At 52.6% G+C, this 9,704-nt stretch overlaps 1 protein-coding gene across 1 annotated transcript in view; it reads left to right on the top strand.

The window, feature by feature from the left end:
* The first annotated feature begins 3,686 nt into the window (after positions 1-3,686).
* Positions 3,687-9,704, top strand: part of LRRN2 (leucine rich repeat neuronal 2) — a 68,128-nt gene continuing 62,110 nt past the window's right edge. Inside the window, exon 1 of the mRNA XM_023187008.2 lies at positions 3,687-4,096. The gene's annotated coding sequence lies outside the window, so the exon portion shown is untranslated. The remainder of the gene's footprint in view (positions 4,097-9,704) is intronic.

Below are 9,704 nucleotides of genomic sequence, written 5' to 3'. Positions count from 1 at the left end.
TCCTGCAAGTCGAGAAGCCCTAAAGCTTGAGCTTCATTCCCTTCATCTCTGCCTCTGCCTTCACTTGTTCTCTAATAGCCCAGAGAACAAGGCTCTGCACGTGGTGTGCTCGGGCAGGGGAGGGCCAGAGAGCAATGGGCACCCCCAGGCCAGTCTGTCTCACAGTGAGGTCCATCCAACCACCTGAATCAGAATACCCTGGATGGTTTATCTGACATGTAGACTCTGAGAATTACAGAATCTGACACTGGGGTGGGACCTCAGCACCTGCATTGGCCCACACTCTCCAGGTGATTCCAAGGATCACCGTTCTAGTGCCTTACTCTCTGCCTAGTTGGGTCACTGGTGGGACAACAGTCCTCATTGACTCCCCAGGCCCCACCCCACATCTCCCAAGGAGGCTGAGCAGAGGATGCACACAACACACAGCAGTGGAGGGTCCACTGAGGGACCCTCAGTGACCCATGCTACATCCCAGGCCTCCCTTCTCTGATTCGGCTCATCTGCCAGGCGCCAAAAGAAGCCATCCCCTCCTCACAGCCCCCACCACACAAACAGCATGCCCACCAGTTCCGTGTCCTGACCCCTGTATGAGAGAGCCACCTGGAATTGAGTTAAGGATCATTTCTAGCGGCATGTAATCCCTGCATCCTTCTCCCAAGACACTCCGATGTCACAGAGTCCCAGGCTTCCTGGCGGGAAATTATGCATGGCCAAGCCCAGAAATTAAATTTGGAGGGTGAAAGGTCAATAACAGGGCCATTAAATCCTCTGGGTAATTACCTAAGAGCTTCCAAAGGACTGTGAATTTGGGCGGATTTTCCCAGGAAAGTATGAGACTCAGAAAGGCAGCAATAGGAGCAGGGTTGGGAGAAAAATGTCGACCATGTACCATGCGCCAGCTACCGTGCTCATGCCAACCATATAGTCCCCGTTACATCTCACAGCAACCTATAAGTATGAATCTATTCCATTATTGCTATCCTTATCCTAAAGAAGTGCTAGGGAGACTTGGCTTGGTGTTTGAACTCTGCCATTTGAGGACCCTGGGTTCTCATCTTAGCTCTATTACATACTGGTTAGGTAAACACTGGACCTTGTTTTTCTCCTATCACTAGAGTCCTGGTATTGGTCAAATTTTTGATGAGATGATGCATAAATGTGCTAGCACCTTGTCTTGCATGTAGTAGGTGCTCAATAAATGTTAACTGCTATTACTTGAATTAATATCGTTACCCAGGAAAGAATCAGAGCTAGAGAAGGTCAATACTCTTCCTGAAGCAAGACAGAGTACATGGACAAGTAGAGTTCCAAATCCAAATCTTTCCAGCTCTAAAAGCTACACTCTTTCTCCAATCTCATTGGGTTCTAAGATGTTTGGAGTCAGCTCAAGAGAAGGCTTCCCCTGTTTTCTTCCCACAGCTGATGAAATTCCCTTATGCCTCACTTAGTACATCTCACAGGCTTTGCCACTCAGGGTCAACCACTTAGCGAATGTTACTTGCATTTATTCCATTTATTATTTCAATAATCAGTTATTGGACATCTACTATAAAAGACTGGTCTTATCTTATTAAGGTGTAAGACAGTCGTAGGCTCCAGAAGCTTACCCTCTAGTTAGGAGATAAGACATATGAGTATGCATAGTTATTGGGAAGCTGGGGTGCTGGCATGAGTGCTCTCTCTGGTCATGCAGTTGGTAAAGGACTGCTAAAATGTCCTCCTTTTCACCATCAGCCTGTCTACATTGACATTGGCCCTTAGACTGGAAAGGTGGCTCCAGTGACTTGACAAGGGACTCAAGTGCTCAGGTTAAAAGCTTGGAGTCAAGTTTTGACCCCTTTCAATCAATCAGTCTCACAGTTCTGCCAGGTCCTCTTTACCAAGGCCCATGCATTTACTCTATTCTCACTGCTCCCCTCCTCCTAGATTCCTGCAACAGCTACCTCAATAGTCTCCCATCTTCCTGCCTCTTTCATCCCAAATCACTTGAGCACAGGGCCACAGCTAAACTGCTGAGCCTGGCAATTCAGATCCTTCATCAGCTGCTCCCACCCTGTATACTCAATGTGGCATTGTCACACTGTGAAAATGAGGTCTCACATTCTGCCTACAGATTTTGGGCTACTGCCTTAAATTCTCTGGGCCTCCATTCCCCGATCTGTTGAATGGGGATATTAGTCAGCTCAGAGTCTAAGATGAGAAAGGCTGGTATCTAATAGTAGCTCTATAATTTTCCTCCCTTGCCTCCTACTCTCCAGATAACCCATTCTACTCTGCTTGTCTCCACTTGCCTGCTTTTGCTTGTCCCCATATTCTCTTCCAGTTCAAATCCTATCCCTCCAACTAGGCTCAGCTGGAGACTCAGCTCCTCCGTTAAACCTTTTGTGAATAACGCCAGTCCATTAAGGTGGTTTCTTTTTGTATTTCTATGGCACTTCCATTGCCTTGAAATGTTAAAATTGGTTTCATATAGTTCCAACCTGTCACTCTGAGCTCCTTGAAGCCATTATGCTCCGTAGCAGGGATGGAGAGTGGGAACATGGGGGTGGTTTAGTGGGAACTTAGTATGTGCTCATTTAATATATGAAGGTGAGAATCCCCTCTGTGCATACAGAACTCACAGACCTTCAAGCCAACTTCAAGCCACCAGGTGTGGCAGTCACCACTGGCTGTACTCTTGGAAGAGACAGAGCCAGAAGTTCAAGCACCGGATGATGGCAGGCAGCCCAGGGAAGCCACTCCTCACAGGACTCCATACCTTGGGCTCCACCTCATCCACTCTTCTGTTGTTGGTTCTGCAGGCTCTGGTTCAGACCCATCAGTAGGGTGTGGCCTGCCATGGAGCTGAGTTTGTGATGTCTGTTCTGAGTGGTCCAGGCTGATGGCTCCACCAAAGCATGGGCTTTGGGCATTGGGCCTTTGTCCCAGCAGGAGCTCCACTGTCCTAAGCCCCCACTAGTGGCAGTCACCCAGCTTTCCTAAGCCACCAGCCAGCAGCCTAGCACTCACCTTGGGCACCTTCTTGCTTTCCTTGCCCAGTCTTCATGATGTCTAGCTGGCCGAGTGGGGAACCCTGAAGCCAAACCCCTGACTGGGCCTGCCGGTCCCTGACTGAAATTGACCTTCATTGAGAACTAGGATGGAATCTTCCAGAATGCTAGAGCTGCCCGGCTCAGGATGCAATGCTGGAAAAGCATGACAACTAAAGGGGTCTTCCACTTCATTCTTTAGGGTGAGAGGTGCCTGGGCCCAGTGACACAATTCTCACCCACCCCACTACACTCATTAGTCCTCTGTTAACTTTGGGAGGGTAGCACTATGCAAAGCAAAAACGTGATCTTAGGTGAATGCTGTGACTGAGCTGCACCTGTCCTCACAAAGCTGCTGAATTCCCCATTTGTCCTCCTGGCCTTTGCAAGAGGGTCCGAGGCAGTATGAGAGAAGCCAACCCTTCTCTTCCCGGACCCAAGGGCTGTGCCCCTTCTCTCAGCCAAGCCTTGTGTCTCTAGGCACAAGGACAGCTCAAGCTTTAGCGTCTGGCCCCACCCAACTCCTTCCTCCCGGGCGTGTGTGCGTTAGGTAGAGGGGGCCTCTGGCCACTCAGGAGTTAAAATGGCAGCGGGACTGGAGGGGGTTGGCGTGGCATGCAGACTGGGAGGAGGCGACCGGAGTGGGCTGGGGAGGTTGGGAGAGCGGCGGAGAAGCGAGTGAGGAGGGCGAGCGCGAAGCCAGGAGGAGGGGCGCGCGTGGAGGGGGTGCCGGGCGCCGCGAGGGCCTGTTCCGGGCACCTGCAAACGCGCGGCGCTCTTAAGGAGAGCCCGGCTCTCGCCCGCCAGCCTCTGGCCACGACGCGCCCAGGGCGCGGAGAGGGGGTGGGGACGGATTGGAATTCTGCCATCGCCCTCACCGGCTGGGCCCCGGAGCCGCTCCCAGGATAACTCCACGTTAGGGAGGGCGCCCGCCGAGCCTCCCGGGCCTGTGCAGACGGCGCGCGCGGCGGGAGGTCGCGGACCAGCGTTCCCAGCCCGACCCCGGGCGAAAGGCAAGCAGAGCGCGGCGGCGCGGGTGGCGGACTGCGGACGGCGCCCACCGGGTGAGTGTGCGGCTTCGGGGCTGACCTGGGCAGCGCCGCCGCAGCCGGGGAGTCGTGGACACCGAGGTAGCTGGCATGGCCAAGGCGGACGCGGCGGGAGCAGCCGGAACAGCCGCCTCAGGGCTCCCTGCTCCTGCCCCGGCACCGCAGCTCCGCCTGACCTGGGTGGGGGCCGGGGGAGGGCCGGCCGCTGCCTTCCGCCGAGACGCCTGCAGGGGAGCCGGCGACTTGGGAGAGGGAGGCGGCCGAGGGGGAGAGGGACGGAGGGCTGGAGAATGCCCAGAAGCGGCCAGGAAAGGGGCGCCTTGGCCTTCGCCCGGAGAGACCAGAACCTCCCCTAAACTGTTGCTGGGTAGAGCGGGGCCCTGGAAATGTCGAGGAGCCGAGAGGCGGCAGCGAGGTTAGGGAGGGCGTGACACGGGCGGACTGGCAGGCTGGAAGCGCTCCAGAGCCTGGGGACTTTCTCCACCTTGGCGCTCGGGAGTCTGTGCGGAGGGACAAGGTGGCCTTGGGTCTGCCTGAAGTATCTGGAACCAGGAGCTAGGCTCCTCCCGGGCCGGCCGGCTGGGGTCCGACCGCAGGCTGGGATGGGACATTTGGAGTGGGGGATGGGCCGGCCTGGGGCTCAGCCTGGGGACTCCGGCAGGGGGAAGCGGAAACGGAAGGGTGGTTCTGAGCCCACCACAGCACCAAGGAGACAGGATGGGCTGGCCAGCCACAGGTGGGCCGTCTGTCCTGCTGGCAAAGGGTGGCGCAGGCTCTGGCTGCCCAACCGGCGAGGAGCCGCGGGGTGAGGGGGAACTGAGCTCCATCTAGGGCCGAGCGGAGAAGCTAAAGAGGTGCAGGAGACCCGGACCCTGGGGAGGGGCCCTGGGGGTAGTACTGTGCTCCCTACCCTTCCTCCCCCACCCAAACGAACAGGAAGGAAAATGTCAGCTGGGCTTTGTGCTCCGTTCCTCAGGCTGCCGCAGCTCCCATCTGTTGGAGCCAACGCAGCTTCTAATTGGGCGACTGGCAGGGTTGGAGGGGGTGGGCTGGGCACAGCGCTCAGTTGTACTGAGCAGGGATGTACTGAGGATGTACCAGAGATGTACTGACAGGCCCTCTGCTTGAGAACCCCAGGACCTAGGGTGGTGGGGAGAACAGCCTCCCTAGGTCAGGGCAGTAGAGGTGGCTTCCTGCCAGCTTGGTCACTATCAAAGGGGAAGATCTAGGTCTCCCTATGCACCCAGGCCGATAGCAGGCTCCATGCCCCCCTTTCCTGCCACTCTAGCATGGGCTGTGGCCCAGCATTTTGTCCCTGAATAAGAGGCCAGGAGCTCCTCCCATTGCCCACTGCTTCTTAAAGCTCCCTCCAAAAAAGAGCACTGGGCATGGAGAGTGGGGATGGGCTCTGTTCTAGGCACTGGAGTTCCCTTGCCTTTGGGCCCTGTTGCTACCAGAAAAAGTCACCTGTGGGTGGCCTGACCCACTTTCCTGGCCGGGTGCCGTTGTGGCGAAACGATGGAAACAGAAGGGCAGAGCTAGGGGTCTGAGCCTCCTAGGCCTTCTTCCTTCCCCTGGGCTGACTCAGACTTCTCCTTCTTGCGGAGGGCTGTCTCTGGACCTGGGATGGAACCTCATTATTTGCAAAGGATGGAACTAAAGTCCTCAGTGCCTGGGAGATTGAGATCTGCCCAGGGTCTGGCACCTAGAAACACCCCCAAATCCACACCCTCTCCCTAATGCAGTCTCCTCCCAGGGAGACACCGAGTGGCAGTAAGAACTCGGAGATCTGCTGATTCCACCCAGGCTAGTACAGCAGGTTCCCTCTCTAATTCAACACAGTTCTTCCCCACTCCGAATCCTCTTTCCTGTGCCTCCCCTCTTCCTCCTCCCCCTCATCCTCCTCTCCTTCGCTCTTCACTTCCCTCCTCTAACACTCTTGACGTCCCTTTTCCCCCTCACACTGCTCTTCCTTTTCTCTTACCCTCCTCATTCTTCCCCAGATATCTCCGTTTCTTCCCAGTCTCTGTCTCCACCTTTGCCCCGCTTCTCCTGTAAACTGCAGCTTAAACCGTAAGCCAGGCGTGCACGCACTCCCACTCATCCTGCTGGTGGGAGCACATGCACTGTTGGCTTTGCTGCATCCCTTTTGCAGAGGAGCCTGGGCTGGTGGGCCTGGCAGCTGCATTTGCCTGGCCCTGGTGTCCCTTGCACCCTGTCATTTACTCACCTGCCCCTCCTACTCCCCACACCCTTATGTTGTTTATTTGAAAGGAAAAGGAAACTCCATTGCTTTTTTGAAAATTTTACCCATTCAACAACTATTTCTTGAGTGCCTACTGTGTGCCTCGCATGATTTTAGAAGCTGAAGATACAGCGGTAAACAAACCTCTATATCTCAGGCAGACTACACTTGTATCTGGACTTGCCGGCTGATTAGCTCTGTTCCTGCCAGGCTCGTTCAAAGATCCACAGCTTGAGGGGGCAGAGGTGAGGAACATGAACAATGCTAGTGAATTATCACACTGAGTGACCTCTAAAGTGCCAGGTACCGCTTAAGTCATCGTGTCCTTAAGATACTTTTCTGACCTGAAAGGATGGACCAGGTCACATCTCACCATTTATCTGGCAGCCCAGGGCTGAGTAGAAGGCTGGTGCTTCAGACAGAGAAAGGGGAAGGAATCAAATTTATTATTGAATACCTACTATGCACCAGTCTATGTGAGGAACATTACAAAAGTTATTCTGCTCAGTCCTGCTGACAACCTTCTGATGTCTGCATTACCATCCCCTGTTTTCTAGCCAAGGAAATTGAGGCCTGGAGAAGAGAAACCACTTGCTCCAGGTCATATAGATCTCCATTTTGAAATCACTTATATCTGCAGTTCATTTGGCCCTATGATATCTGTGACATCTGGTAACTTGTACACTTATACTAACGCTTACATTACAACCTGCCTTTTCATGGGGCCTTATCTCCCAGTTAGACTATTAATATGCATAAGGATTTGCTGAACGGTTGTGTGAATAAGCTTTCTTAAGTGATCAAGGAAGGCTTCCTAGAGGAACTGGGACCCTGAATGAGGAGACAGGGAGGGCAATGACGTTTGTCCTGTGTAGGATACTGTGTGATCCTACACAGGTATGTGACAAGTTGTAGGCAGGCAGTCCCTCAGCCCACACCCCACCTGCATTCAGGTAGAATTGATTCAGGGTCAGGATATAGAAGCTTGGTCTACGGCCCGTCTAATGAATAAGTGTCACTTGTGTTCTTAATCTATGTGGCTTGGACTCTTTATAAAAGCTCCAAGACAAAGGATGGGGACTGGAAGCTTTCAAGCCCACAAGGACTCCAGGGAAGGGCAAGGACAATGGTTGGAGGCTGGAATGGGGTAGGAATGGGGAGAGTGACCAAGGAACAGAAGAGAAGGAAGACAAAGGCAGAAGATAAACTGAGAAACAAAAAACACTTTTGACAAAAATGAAGTAGCTAAAACAGACAACAAAACAAAACAGAAGACAAGAGATATGCAAAAAAGACAGACAGCAGCATGTGATTAGATTGCTGAGAGAGGACGAGTCAGAAAGATGCCTTTATCTATTACTTTCCGGTGCGGGGCCTGGGTCTTCCTGGCCTACAGCTCAGAGGCTGAAATTTCACCAAGTTAGCCTCAATCAGGCATTTGCTTATTCAGTCAACCCATCTTTTCTAAGTACCTACTGTGTGCTTGGCGCTGTGCTAGGTGCAGGGGACAAAGAGACAGATTAGATGTCCCTGCCTTCAAGGAGTTCACCGTAAGAGTAGAGATTCTGGAGACACACTGCTGGAGTTCAAATCCAGGCTTCACCACTTCTAGCTGGGTGACATTGAGCAAGTCATGTAACCTCTCTTTGTCTCAGTTTCCTGATCTATAAATGGGATAATAAAAGTACCTACTTCATAAAGTTTTCATGAGGACTACATGAGGTGTTACATGTAATGAGCTTAGAACAGTATGTGGTATATATAGTAAGTGCCATGTAAGTAATATTATTATTGTTGTTATTATTAGATGGAGGAGTCAGTCCCATAGACAATAATGAAACAAGTGTTAGACTATAGGGATAAGTAGATAAAAAGGTGACTCTCAGCCAGGCATGGCAGTTCACTCCTGTAATCCTAGGGAGGCTGAGGCAGGTGGATCACTTGAGGTCAAGAGTTCAAGACCAGCCTGGGCAAAATGGTGAAACCCCATCTCTGCTAAAAATACAAAGATTAGCCGGGCGTGGTGGCGCACGCCTGTAATCCCAGCTACTCAGGAGGCTGAGGTGGGAGAATCACTTGAACCCAGGTGGCAGAGGTTGCAGTGAGCCGAGATCACACCACTGCACTCCAGCCTGGGCAACAGAGCAAGACTCTGTCTTAAAAAAAAAAAAAAAGTGACTCTCTGTTTGCTGTTTGCAGATTAGGAAAGGGTTGCCAAAGGATGTGATATTTGGGCCAAGGCTTGAAAAGGAATCAACCAGGCAGAGATGGTGGGTCTGGGGACACTGGTGATGAGGGTATTTGGGGCACAGGCATTGTGTATGAAAAGATACCAGGGTGTGTATGTGTTGATTGCTCTTTGTGGATGTCACCATCACCACTGACACGTCCCCCTCAGCCTCTTTGTCTCCAGTGCTGGGAGCTGGGCTTCCAGTGGGGCTGGCTGGTCGCCCAGAACATCCCCACATGTTTTGGTGCAGGGGACCTGGTGCATCCCTGCTGGGGTTTAGTCTCATGACCTTGGTCTCCTGCACATTCTAAACCCTCATCAAGCAGACTCTGCTCCAAACCCAGGGCTGCTAGGCCTTGCACTCTGCCTTCTGGCACTTCCTAGGGACCTGGGAGACGCCTTGGTCTGAGGGGGCTGCCTTTTAGGAGGTGAGTTTAACCAGGTTTGGTTTGGAATTCAGTTTTTTTCTGTGTTTCTTCCACCCACACCTTCCCTGCTGCTCAGCATTTGATGGACCCGAAGTGAGATCCAAGGTAAAGCGCAGGCAGAGGGTTCCTGGGGCAATAACTGTTTCTCAGCTTCTACCTCTCACAGGGTAAGAACACTAATTATGATACCTAGCATTTATTGAGCATTTACTATGTGCCGGGCACTGCGCCAACTGCTTTGCCTGCCTTATCCCATTAAGTTTTCAAAAATACTCCTATTAGATAGGTAGTTAACTCTCATTATCCCTAACCTTAAAAGCCAAGAAACAGACTCAGACTTGTTCAAGGACGTATAGCTAGGAAAGATCCAAGAGAGGGAGTTAGCCCTTCTCTCTGACTTTAGGACTCCCCCTGCTTCTTCACCACCCCCGAATCTGGTATTCCTTGGGCCTGGAGGGTGCTCTGGGTCATCCAGCCCATTCTCCTCCTTCCCTCCCTCCAGGAAGAAGTTCCCTAAGCCAGCCCTGTCCAAGCCAGTGGCTGCCTTTCTCCTTTTTGGGATCTTCAGAGAGGGTCTCTATGACCTTTTTTTTCCTGCTGCTCCTGCAGGGTGTGATATTTAAGATCCAGCATTGTTTTCTTCTGTCTCAGCTAAGTGCCTCGGGGCTACATGGAGCCACTAGCCTCAGAGAAGCTGGACCTTAAGAGTCAGTGCCCATG

The sequence above is a fragment of the Piliocolobus tephrosceles genome, chromosome 1 (assembly GCF_002776525.5).
Source record: "Piliocolobus tephrosceles isolate RC106 chromosome 1, ASM277652v3, whole genome shotgun sequence".
NCBI classification, from domain to species: Eukaryota; Metazoa; Chordata; class Mammalia; order Primates; family Cercopithecidae; genus Piliocolobus; species Piliocolobus tephrosceles.
This window is presented reverse-complemented; position numbering and strand designations above follow the sequence as displayed.